Source organism: Danio rerio, chromosome 19, assembly GCF_049306965.1.
Source record: "Danio rerio strain Tuebingen ecotype United States chromosome 19, GRCz12tu, whole genome shotgun sequence".
NCBI lineage: Eukaryota > Metazoa > Chordata > Actinopteri > Cypriniformes > Danionidae > Danio > Danio rerio.
Genome location: NC_133194.1, coordinates 24,031,024 through 24,044,625, shown reverse-complemented (window position 1 = coordinate 24,044,625; position 13,602 = coordinate 24,031,024). Strand labels below are relative to the sequence as shown.

The 13,602-nt window shown below is 36.5% G+C and overlaps 1 long non-coding RNA gene across 1 annotated transcript in view; it reads left to right on the top strand.

Moving 5' to 3' along the window:
- The window catches only part of LOC141379072 (uncharacterized), a 51,600-nt gene extending 38,525 nt beyond the window's left edge, over positions 1-13,075 (top strand). Inside the window, exons 3-4 of the long non-coding RNA XR_012395040.1 lie at positions 722-860; positions 11,619-13,075. This is a non-coding gene — a long non-coding RNA (uncharacterized lncRNA). The remainder of the gene's footprint in view (positions 1-721; positions 861-11,618) is intronic.
- Positions 13,076-13,602: the final 527 nt, after the last annotated feature.

Sequence of the window (13,602 nt, the reverse complement as noted above, 5' to 3'; positions counted from 1 at the left end):
GAGCTGCAACTGTCTGACTGTCTTTTGGGGAAGGCCAATGAGGAGTCCATTACAATAATCCGCTCTGCTGGTGATAAAAGTATGAACAAGCTTATCTAAGTCCTCACTGGAAACAAAGCATCTAATTCTTGCAATGTTAGCAGAGTTGAAGGAAGAGTTCACATAAAACTGGTTCAAATGAAAAGATTTGGTGCTAAATTAAACATGACTTTTCCCCCTTTAACACATTTTAAATATTAGACGCTGTTCATAAGAACAATACAGGCCTACACACTTTTGTACTATAATTGTATGGAAACATATCTTGGGATTTTTATTTATGAATATATGCAACATTTAAAGGATTTGTTGCAAACCTAGAACAAGCTTATTTTTTTCTCTTGTATGGGAATTTATCACTACTTTTTATAAAGCATTACCTCAAAGCCACTTTTGCTTTCTAGCAGCCTTTTTGGTCATGTAGTGTGGATGGATGGCTTTTCTGAAATGCAGTGGAAATGCCAGTATAGACAATGGTCTTTTTTTATTTTTAAATGCCATGTTAAAGCAAAATCGCACTAGTGTAAACGGTGCCTCAGAAAGTAAGCAGCAGAGTATTATTGAGCTGAAGCCCTGGCGCTATTTTGTTGGTCAGTGAATCAGTCTAAACTGTTTAAGCTCTGATCTGTGGAGCCTCATAATGAGGCAGATACCTTATTCCAGTCGTATTTGTCTCTTTTAGTTTGGGGCCGATTGGACGACACGGCCTCTGAAAATGCCAGACATGGAGCCATTTTGGGTTTGGATCAATGGTGTAATCTGGTGCCTCGGAGACTGTGAACTTCCACTTGCCTGGACGGGTCAAAGAGGAAGAGAAACAGGCAGGCATTACATTTAACAACCTACATTTATTTACCCCTATACATTTTACATACACTTATGAGAGGGGACTGTTGTATGTAGACATCATAATTTTCAATTAAACTAAATTCTAACTGAGTGGCATTGCGGAAAATGTAATTCCTCTATATTGGCTCCTGCGGATGTTTTACTTTTGAGCACTGGTGGCAGGTTCTGGTTACCTGTAGTAATATTTATATCTTCTTCGTGAAGAGATATTTAAACCGTATTTTTGGCATTTTATTATCATATAGCAAACAAAATTACACATTTCTTCCAACAGTAATTTAATGTTTTTTTTTTTTTTTGGCATTATAGTTTAACATGTATTAATGCATTATTAAAATTCTAAGTTGTGCTTAATAGTTAATGTACTATGAGTAACAGCTCTATTTTCATTAACTAACATTAACAAAGATAAATAAATACTGGGATAAATGTGTTGTTCATTGTTTATTCATGTTAGCAAATATATAACATATGCATTTAATATACATTTTTTATACATGTAAAATGTAATCAATCAATCAAAGTAAAGCACAGATTTCTTGTTAAAAATATAATAATCACTTGCTTCACCAACTAATGTGGCAACTAACGGGAACAAATCTAATTTTAAATGGTACAAATAGTATTAAGTGCCACTTAAGAGCCACCCTGATCTCATGAGGAAACGTAACTATTTTACATTTTGTCAGTTTAGTGGCTAATTTGTACAAATTTGTTCATAACAAGTTCATACAATGTATGTAAAATGTATATATATATATATATATTTTTTTTTTTTTTTTAATGGAGACATGGCACCCATCCCCACCCCTAAACCACACCGTCATGGGGCGATAAGCAAATCGTTCTAAATTGTAAGAATAAGATTGTACAAATTCATGTGTATTAGCCTCTAAATCAAAAAAGTTACGGATTGCCGTGAGATATTTACTCATTGCACCAGCATATTTCTGTATTCTTCATCATAGCATCTTCATCATCAACAATAACAGACATATATATTTTTATCAATCCATTTCTAGGCAGCAGCAAAAATTGAAATAATTTGAACACAATGTGCAACCAAACTTGTCGGAATTGTGCTCTGCTGTGTGTGCAGTTTGGTTGGAGCAGCAAAAAATGACTAACTAACTAACTAACTAACTAACTAACTAACTAACTAAATAAATAAATAAATAAATAAATAAATAAATAAATAAATAAATAAATAAATAAATAAATAAAAAGCTCCAGCCATTTAAATAAATGGGTTTCATTGTGCAGCGCAATGCTTTCCATGTTTAGTGTAAAAGTTGTTTTAGCTGGTTAACCAGTGACTATACAAGCTGCACGGAGCAAATACAATCCACACTACTAAATACCTATTTTGCATTCTACAAAATCAAGAACTGAATCATTATTATCACATTTACAGTTGTGAATCAAAGGGAGAAAATAGGCCCAAATAAACTAGGAGGAATAAAAAGTCCTTGTCAAGGACTGTCATCTACATCAATAGACAATATGCACAATTACAAAAAAACTTAAGCAAATTTAGAAAAATTTTTTATCCGTTTGACAGCACATGAACAATTTAATAAAACATGCAGCATTTTCTCACAACTCAAACAACTTAAAAAAACGCGCTGCATATTCTCACAACACTTTTAAATAGCATGGAACACAATGAAAATGTTTCTATGGGATTTTAAAACATGATGGACCTGGCAATTTAGGTTATAGTTATTTAGGCTTATAAAATACAAACAACAAAGCAATCCGGATATAAAAATAAACAAAAAACTCACCTTTCAAAGATCACCTACAACTTCACTGAGCAATAGTCACAGCACAGCCGCTTCTGTCAAGTTTTGGGTCTTCTCGAAACATTTCTGTTGTGTTCTGTTGTTTTTGGGTTTGTGAGAAAATGCAGCACGTTTTTGTAAATTGTCTTTGCTGTGTGAAAATGCAGCACGTTTCTTTTTATGTGTATGCATTACGAGGATTTGCAGCACGTGTGCTCTCAAACGAATGAAGATCTTTTCTTAATTTGTTGTTTTTTGTAATTGCATGTGTTTTCTTAAATTGCAGCATGTTAAGCTCTCTCAGCCGCCATACTTTTGTACTGATCCTTTCTTTGATAGTAATCAAAAGCCTAATAAAAGGCTAATTCGATAGCCTGCGAATCCATAAAACCACAGGAACACAGCAAAATGTTGGGGCTACACTGTTACCCCCCCACCCCCCCCATTGTATATGATCCCCAAAATCCACAACAGTGCTTTGACCAAGCCTAAACACACAAACTAGGAAAGTGACGTTTTACTCAGACATCAAAACAAAATGCCTAAAATCCGTTTGTAGGGTGATTCGTTTTAACTTAATGATTCGACTCTTTCTTTTTGAGAGTCAATAACTTTATACATGGTACACTTTCACATTTAAAAACTGAATCTTTTCAATCACTTATAGCTGTGTTGCACGCTGTGTAAAAGGTAATTTTCAAAAATCCATAATATGGGCACTTTAAACAGCTATGTTTGGCCAGTTCAGACATTATTTGTGAGAATATCGTTGCTCTTTTTTAGCATCTGTGACTGAAATATTACTCACCTCACGTCAGCCAAGTTTGTTTAACAGTATGATCTGTGGTCCCAGTTATGCTTTTATCTGCATTTCACAGCGACTAATCCAATCAGAATTATATATTATACAACTGCATGATAATTAATTATTCACAAAGATGTTTTTAAATCAAATGAATTAATTTAACAGGTGCTTTTAGACCAAAGCGTCTTGCTAACTGTGCACGTCAACCAACAGTCGCCTTGCTTATTTGTTTTAGAAGAAATACATCTGCGCAGACTGCCTTTAATTAAAATATTATGCATTTAATCAAGTTACATGAACTGCGGATGTTCGGTTATTGCTCAGCTGTGTTTATAGAAACGTTCTGTGGGTGGAGACACACTAAAAGGGCTTGGAGTTTTAGCTTCACCTCTTCTTCTCCTCTAAGGGCTTTAATTGGGATGTGTGCAGGCTGACACTCAAATACTGCGTGGGTGATTTGAGGCGAAGAGTATGATATCACCTTCCCACAAACACACACTAAGAGTGTGGAGAAGCTGCAGGCGCTCCAATGGACAGCGAGTCTCATAAATCCAGCTGTGTGTGATTTGTGCTAAAACACTGTTATGAAACTCGGTTTGTGAAAATAGAGGACGGCATGGTGGCCAAGAAAGCTCAACATGCTGCAACCTAAAGCCTGTGTGAAATCAAAATTTATCATGTTAATTTTGCTAGTGGAAGTTTGTCATTATTTAGCTGAACAATTAATATGTGTTTATTTTATTAATAACAAGTTAATCCACTAAAAGAAAAAAATTTGGTAGTCTTTAATCAAATTCTGACCATTTGCTGCTGTATTTGTATAGTGGTCTTTTTCTGTTGACGTCAGTTTGAAGGCTACAGCAACGATTTTCTAAACCATTCCCCTCTTACTTTTTGTTTGCTATGAGTAAATTATGCGCAAAAAGAAAGTCTCGCCCTGGAAGTACATCATCATACTTAAATAAGTCTCAAACCTCTGTTTCACATGCACTTTAAGAAAACAGGCAAATAAAAAAAAAAAAAAAACTCTAGCAAGTTTTTGAAAAAAATTAAATAGTTTGACTACATACATGCTGCATCAACAACATGCAAACACAAATACTGAAATGCACTGCAAATCCTTGAAGCACAACCAAATACAGAAACATTTCCTGTTTACACTTTTTGCATCGCACTGAAACATTGAAGCATTGTGGTATTTTCAGAGCTGTGAAGATTTGAGTCAAACTACCAGTATTCTATAAGTACTTGAATGGCCATAGCGATTGTTCCTACCTACCATTTTTGCTGTGCTGGTTGAAAGTCTCTTCACATTCCAATAGTAATGATTAAAGTAAATGATCTAAATGTGTTTATATGTATTTTTATATTCTGGGTAAGGCATAAGACAAAAAAAAAATGTTCATCCAATTAAAATTTGGCAGGCCGAAAATTCCATTAATTCTGATAAATAGTCCAAATTGTTTGTCAACAAATGTAAATTTGTACAACTGTGCACCCCATTCATGCAGACAGATCCACTATTTGCACGTCCACATGCTTCACATTCACGTGACAGCAGTAAAAAAAATCCTGAATTAATATTGGAGTTAGTTTTGCACGCTGGAGGAAAGACCCCATGGCTGAAGTATTTCTTTTACACAGGTAATGTTATAATTTAAAACTAGTTTAGTCTCGCAAAGCTTCTGTAAATTTTGTTGTTTTACTAAGGGGTTATGTGCACAGAAGTGTTGTTCAGCCACTGAACTCTTTTGGCGAAAGATTGATGTGACTATTTTCAATTTCATAAGGTATCCGGTGTGTGACGCCCTTTAGGGTTCGGGGTTGGGGGTATGGGTTCTTACATCATTCCCTAAAGCACAAACTAGTAAGAAAGGGTATATGCAGTTGCTACGAAAGCCCTCAGGTTGACATCAACAAAAGGAACGCCACTCCAAACACAAAAGCAAATGGTCAGATAATCAGAAAATCAGTCAGGTTTCCAAAACCATTTTTTTAAACACTAGATTAAGCAGGTTAATTCACCTTAAGCATAACAATCAAATATGTAAATCTTGTTTGCTGTGACTTCTGTATTTGATTGTAGCATCTGTGTTGCCAAACTGATGCATTTTTTTAGTGTATAGACAATTTGCATGTGCTTGCAGTGCTTTAAGATCTCTCAGCCATCATGGGACAGCATTAAAAAAACAACAACACAGAAATCAAAGATATCCATTATATTAACAAATCAATGGCTTGATTGTAATCACCCCGGCAAACACTTTCTCTGCACTGACAGACACAGAACTGTGATTTATCAATGCAAAGATAATAGCATCAATATGAATCAATAGTTAGAATTTCAAACATAAAGTGGCACACTGCAGGTGGTAACATTGCCAATTAATGCTAATAAATACTAATTTGTAGAACTATGGTAGTCTTTTTAAGTTACTCTGTCTATATTTAAAACATTTTCGACCTTTACAATCAGGCCTACAAAGCCAGTTTTTATCTTCAGGTTTTCATTTCAGTATAGACAGACGAACAGACAGACATTAGAAACCAAAGGTGTGGCTGAATACACACTTAGAGAGTGTGGAGAAGCTGCAGGCGCTCCAATGGACAGCACGTCCCATAAATCTAGCTATGTGTGATTTGTGCTAAAGCATTGTTATGAAACTTGGTTCGTGGAAATAGAGGACGGCGGAGGAAAAAAAGACACAGAAATCAAAGATATCCATCAAATTAACACATCAATGGCTTGATTGTAATCTCCCCGGCACTGCACCGCAAACACTTGCTCTGCCACCGACGGGCACAGAGCTGTGATTTATCAATGCAAAGCTAATAGCATCAATATGAATCTAACTAAAAATCAATATTTCATTACTAAATTGTTGGAGGGAATGAAGAGGGATGAGAGGGGTGGGATGGTTCTCCTGGGTGAGAGCATCTGGAGTTCACTGTGACACCATGAGTGATGCGTGACTCTGAGCCGCTGGGAAAGGACACGGAGAGGACAGCAGGCCGGAGTCGTACCGCAGCCTCAGACTCGTACCCCTCGTATTTTTGTCTCCTTTGCGTCTTTCTCTCTTGTGCATTTTTAAACCGGCACAAAAGCACATACTTCTTTTTTATTGCGTCCACTCACATTTTAAAATAATGAAGAGTCGTAGTTTATGAAGTGGTGTAAGATGTGTTTTTAGTCTTCTTTTTTACTCTCTAACCGTAACTTCCCCCAAACATTGTCTTGTAAAGAGTGGTTGTATCCAGAGGTGTCAAGCAAGGAGTCCTATGTTAATTAAGATGTAATAAAGTAGGTCCCACTTTGTATTAAGTAGCTTTAATATCTACATATTGTTATAATATATGTTTTTACATTGTACTTAAGTTTAATTAAATACCTGCACGTAATTACATCTGTAATTAATTTTTGTAATTAAATTTATAATTACACTATTGACCATTCCTTAAATCATAAAGCCTGGTTTTTACTTCAGTGTTGAGTGATTGGCGTAACCAACGGTGCATGCCTTGCATGTTGCCATGCATTTATACTTCAGCGTTCTGTTAGTGTTCTTCTGCAATAACACTTCCAAAACACTAGCTGGCAGTAGGGGTTTATGTTCCTCTGTGTCAAGTTTATTTACTGGTTAATTTTTTATTTATTTATTTTTTCTGAGCGCTACCATAATGTACAAGTGGCTCAAACTCGTTCATTTTGATTCTGGAACCAGCAGATGCGCAATAACATTAATCATAAGGTAAACACAAAACAAAACTTTCCATCTGAAGCTTCTTCATGAAACTTCACACTTGAAAACACTTGCTCCACTGGGTTCACACGGCTCTCACGGCCACCCACACTCGTCGGTGCAACCAAACCTACCAATGACAAAGCTTGCTTTATGCATCGTTGCAATATGTAGTTACATTTTTTGAGAGGGTACAGCGAAGCGAAGTTTATGCGTCCCTGTGCAGGCTGCGCTGATGCATACGCGTGGACTTGATGCAGAACAATAAATCAGCCTTAACCCATATCTTACCTCAATAGCGTAGTGTTCTGCAATACATTATGAACACATTAATTACATTGTATTTATATTTTGATGCAAGTAAATAGTATTTAAGGTCACTTAATATGAAGTGAAACCAAAATCAAATACACATCCAAGGTACTTACTGTGCAAACTGTATGCTCTATCCCCCCATCCCAACCATACCCTTAACTGGTTGTTGCTAGATCAGATACAGTTTATTAAATTACCCAATAAATTGTATTTTATTAATCTCTATCCCTAACCTAACCCTAAACCCATCCGTCACAGTAAAGAAAAAATATATATTTGTTGTTATACAGTGTCAAAAACTATTGCTAGATTTATATTCATATCCGCAGCTTTATCCTATCTAGACTTTAGATCCCCATAACCCTAAACATCACCGGAAACATTCGGAATTTTTAGATTTTCAAAATACTCAATTCTCTGTGATTTATGAGCCATTTTCCTCATGGGGACCAAAAACATGTCTCTACATTGTCAAAACGTACTGGTATGGCTATACTTGTGGGTACATTAAGTCCCCAAAGTGCAAGGTACAAACACACACACATACACTTATAACATTTATTATTAAAAATTACATTGGTAATAACAAATTGGGTGGCACAGCTGCGAAGTGGGTAGCACTGTCACCACACAGCAAGAAGGTAGCTGGTTCCTGTCCCGGCTGGGTCAGTTGCCATTTCTGTGTAGAGTTTGCATGTCTCCCTGTGTTCACTTGGGTTTCCTTCAGGTGCTCCAGTTTCCCCCACAAGTCCAAAGACATGCATATAGGTGAGTTGGGTAAGCTAAATTGTCTGTAGAGTATGTGTATATGTCTGGTCCTCCAAGTTGGGGGTTGAACGTTGGGCTAACGACCCACCTCATAAAAATTATATCTTATGAAAAACCAACATTGTGAGATATGAACTTCGATATAAACGGCCTTGGAAGTAAGTAATACCTAATTAAAAATTTCCTTTATTTGAACACACACTGAAACTGAAACAACATATTTAGCATGATCTAAAATATCAGACTCTTAAAAACACAACTTTTTATTGTTTTAATGCTCAAAACTTAACACTTTTTCTTTAACTTAGTTGATAGGATTGCCCTTTAATCAAGACTAAATTTTAATTTTTTTATCACTTATTTATTTACTTAAATTTTTTTGTCTTCTGCAGAGCGGGGCTGTGTTCTCAGCTCACTCCTGTACTCCCTGTACACACATGACTGTACAGCCAAACACAGCTCCAACATCATCGTTAAATTTGCTGATGACACAACGGTGGTGGGTCTAATCACAGATAATAATGAGACGGCCTTCAGAGAGGAGGTGCACACTCTGACGCAGTGGTGTCAGGAAAACCACCTCTCACTAAACATCAGCAAAACCAAGGAGCTGGTGGTGGATTTCAGGAAAGAGAAGAGAGAACACACTGCATCACCATAAACAGTACATCAGTAGAGAGACAGCACTTTCAAGTTTTTAGAGTACACAAAGCTGAGGTTTTGACATGGACTGCTAACACAGACGCAGTGCTGAGGAAGGCACAACAACGCCTCTTCTTCCTCAGACGTCTCTAAAGTTTGGAATGAGCCCCCTTATCCTCCGCTCATTCTACACCTGCACTGTGGAGAGCATCCTGTCTGGCCGTATCACCACCTGGTATGGAAACAGCACCAGCAGCAATTGCAAAGGCCTACATAGGATTGTGCGAACTGCTGGACGCGTAGTAGGAGGTGAGCTTTTCTCCCTCCAGGACATCTACACCAGGCGGTGCATAAGGAAAGCCAAGAGAATCATAAGCAACTCCAGACACCCAAGCCATAGACTTTTCTCTCTGCTACCCTCAGACAGACTGTTCCGCAGCATCCGGTCACGCACTAGCCGATTGAAGGAGAGCTTCTTCCCTCAGACTATCAGGCTGATGAACACTTAACACACCTCACACAGACTCTTCCATACCCCTCACTGCACACCATCAATATGTAGCATGCACTGCACTTTAACCAACCCATACTTAAAACAATACTGCCTACAACTACGTGTACACCTATTCATTGTACATATCGCTGTCAATTTTATATTGTCCTGTTTTTTTGGGAGTATGTTGTTGTATTTTGCACAGTCTGTATTTTGCACTGTAGTTGTATTTGTACTGTCTGGAGCCAGCACCTAAGCTTTTCACTAATCATAGCACACTTGCTGCTGATGATGTGACAATAAAAGTGAATTGATTTGATTTTGATTTGATTTGAGCCCAGAATGTTTGTTTTTTCTCTCTCTCCACAGTCTCAAAGTTCCATAGTGATGTATAAAATATCTAAAAACTTTTTTTGTTATTTTTGTTTTATTCAAAATCAGACTTTTTGACCTTTTATGAACTGTGTGTAGGTATAGTGTGTCCACTGTTATATTGGAGTGATATAAACACAATTAGTCTTTTTTTTTTTTAATTCATTAATGTTAAAATAGGCAGTGTTACGTAGGAGTGTGATTTTCCCTGCCCACCAAATAGATTCAGAGGCTCCATGTTTCTATACTAACATATATATACGTCCACAGAATATTTATTTGCAAATAAACTGGGATTTAAAAATATGTTTCAACTTTATGTGATTTTTAATAAACTTTTATTAAACTTTAAACTTCAGCAAAAGTTAAAAACTTTTTAAAACAGCGCATGTTTGTATTTAAGACAATGAAATCACTATTTATTTTTTAACCACTATATTAATGCTTTCAGTAAATGGGCACATAGATTTGTGTGTGTGTGTATACTGCAATTGGCATTAGTGTATGACTCATCATTTCAGAAAGGCTTGAATAAACTAAAATATATTAAATAAACTTACTTGGTATTTTTGACTAATGAACTGTATTTCAGCTTCATCTGTGTCCGTTTTCATCACTGACTGCTGTTTATCTGACGTAACGCACGAATAGCAGACATACACATGGGAGCAGTGAAGAAGCGGGGAGACACCAAAATGAGCATATTCTGAAGGTTATCATAACTAATCTCATGGGTTTTTTAAGCTGAAACTTTACAGACACATTAAGGAGACATCAAAAATGTATCTTACATCTTACAAAAATGATAAAATATGTGCCCTTTAAAACACTTTAGTTTAAGTATCAATTCTTACTGTTAACTAGTAACTTATTATGCAAAACATATGTCACACACACTATGCGAAAACGTATGTGACAAATAAAGGCGTGATTTGATTTGATTTATTATCTGCCTACATTAAGATATTGGCTGTTAGTTTGTACTTATACAGTGCATATTGTGAATGATTTTCTTCTACACCCCTACCAAATACCTAAACCCAAACTACTACATTCATAACTAATAAAAAGTCGCAAATTTAGAGTTTATTAGATAAAACTCATAGTTAACTGTTTGCTAATAGCAAGAATTATTTCTAAGATAAAGTGTGACCTTTAACATTTACCAGTACTCAATACTGCACAGATCACTCTGTTTTTCTCATTGTAGCTCTACAATATGTTCCACACTCACTGATTGCACCTCAGGATTTTTTTTTTTTCATCTTCCAGATATTAAAGCATTCGCAGTCAGCACAAAATCACTGGAGAATCTCCTCTTTACTGTGTTTTGCTGCCTGCATTTTCTCGTCTGCACCGCTGCAACATGTCAATACAGAAAGATCTAAGACTGGAAATCCGGCCTTAGAACTCTCCTTTCAATTCAACACTAACGATCAGACGCTCCGATACACGCACGATTAGCCATAGCGTATGAAACGGTAGGCAGAAGCCTCTTTGCCCCTCGTTGCTTCCCTATGAACCATAGCAGCATCTATTTTGGCATTCCTCCACTCTTCAAACGCCAAACATTTAGACTATTTACCATTTAAATGATCGCCGTTTTTTATCTAGCAGCCTGTGAGAGTGCTTTCGACATGCACAGATTGACATTCCTATGTTTTTAATGCCTCGGGGCAAACCCTCTGGAGTTTAAAACCAACAGACTTTCTGCTAGTGCTGAGAAAACAGCATTTGATCTCTGAAGGAGCCGCAGCCACACTAATGATGATATGCAAGCGCTTGCTAACTTTTTTTTTTTTTTTTTGCAGAAAGGAAGAAGAGAGGGAGAGTAGAAGAAGAAAAAAAGAAACGCAAAGTATGACAACTCCCAAAGGTGAGATCTGTGCCAATGATTTGTTTGCTCTTCCTTCAGGGCTTCAAGAATCCGTTTATTTTTCCTGATATATTTCCATCCTATTAATTCATCTCTTTTTAAGGTCAAGTTTGCACTAATATCTCCAAAATAAATGTCCCAAAAGAGGGATGAATATTGCATTTAGAGTGCGCTGAGTTTTAAGAGACAGCTGTAGGAAGAGGCAGGGACGTGATGTCGACTTATCCCAGTCGAGATGTTAGTTCGCTAGCTGTGATCGGTATTGTATCACACAGGCTACACCAGAGACGAGCCAAACCCCATGCCGACTGCCGTAATTATTAGCTGCAAACGGACTCAGCTTGAGCACTATTAGAGCGGATTAACAAACGTTCCAGCCATAATTATCAAAGGTGCAAAAGCAGGTGTTTAGGAACTGAATTAACGGAGAAGGATCGCGGTGCTGCTGAGAGTACATCAAGAGAGAGAGAGAAAAAAAAACTTCATTAAAAATCTGCAAATTTGACTTTTTGTCTAGTTTCTGATTGCTGGGACTTGCTCTGTTGTCGCCAGTTTTAACACGTGATTAAACAGCACATGGGATGAGGGGATCTGCTGGAAACAAATCATCAGGGGAACGTTTCCGTGTTTCTCGGCAGATGTTTGTTCATAGGCGGACTGGAGAAGTGTGGCCGTTTCCCCAAGGAGAGGCAGGAAGTGGTGAGGTTTTTGGGTGTTAGAAAAAACCGGGGAGGGAAAAAAATGATGCTCTTACCGTTGTTTGGTAAAGGGATTCATAATTTGCATTTATTATTCTCGTTCCCTCTGTATCTTTCCATTCCGTCCCTGAGGAAATAACCAGAAAAACAGTTCTAATGACTACAATATGCAGGCTATTACACTTTCTTTTGTAAGTTTGCAAATCAAATTCCCATCATCGTCAGCAGTGAGGGTGGGGTAACAGACATTGTTTGAAATGGAAAAAATAAGGTGTTGTTCCATCTTGTTTGCATATTGTACACGCACACACATTATTCTAAAAACATAGTTGGGTACACAATACATTATCCTGATTCATAAAAGATTCTCCTATGGCTCATTTCCACTGAGTGTTACAGTACAGTAATTTTTTATTTTAAGACTTTTTATAAAAAAAAAAAATGTTACACCCCCCCAAGATATATATAATATCTTGGTTGTGTATTTAAAACATGGCGGTTTCTTTGTTTCTATTCTGACTTGTCCACCAGTGAGTGACGTATCTCTGTAAAATTAAGTCAACATTTCTATAAAACAAGCTAAAAAATATTATTATAAAATAATATTACAAGATTATTTTGCTTACCCCATTGGCAGATTATTATTAATGTTGATCAAACTTTTTTCAGATACAGGGCTGTAATTAATTACTGCAAAAGAAAAACAAAAAAACAGTTTTCATCTTGTTTCTAGTCTAAATATCTAAAAACAAGCATTTTATACACAAATATTGCTTTGTTTTCAGAAATAATGTCCAAATTAAGTGAACATTTCCATAAAACAAGCTAAATAATATGATAAAATGACAATATACAAGATTATTTTACTTACCCAATTGGCAGATTATTATTAAACCCACTAAATTGTGCAGCGATTCACCAATACAACTTAGAATAAAGATGCATTTTCGGGCCCAATTCTGGAGCCCCATTTCCGAATATGTGCTCTCTGGGAAGACTCCAACATGGCTTTCCAGATTAAATTTTGTTTGGCTCACAAACAATGACTGAAAAACTTTAAAACACAGAGTCGACACTTCTTAATTTCAAGCAAAGACTAAAGAGAGAACTAACAAGAATCATTCACTTCTCACTTCAAACTCTAGTATCCTTGCAATCAAATGCTGCATTTGACACAAAGCTGTGACAATAAAACTAAACAAACACCAACACATACCCATA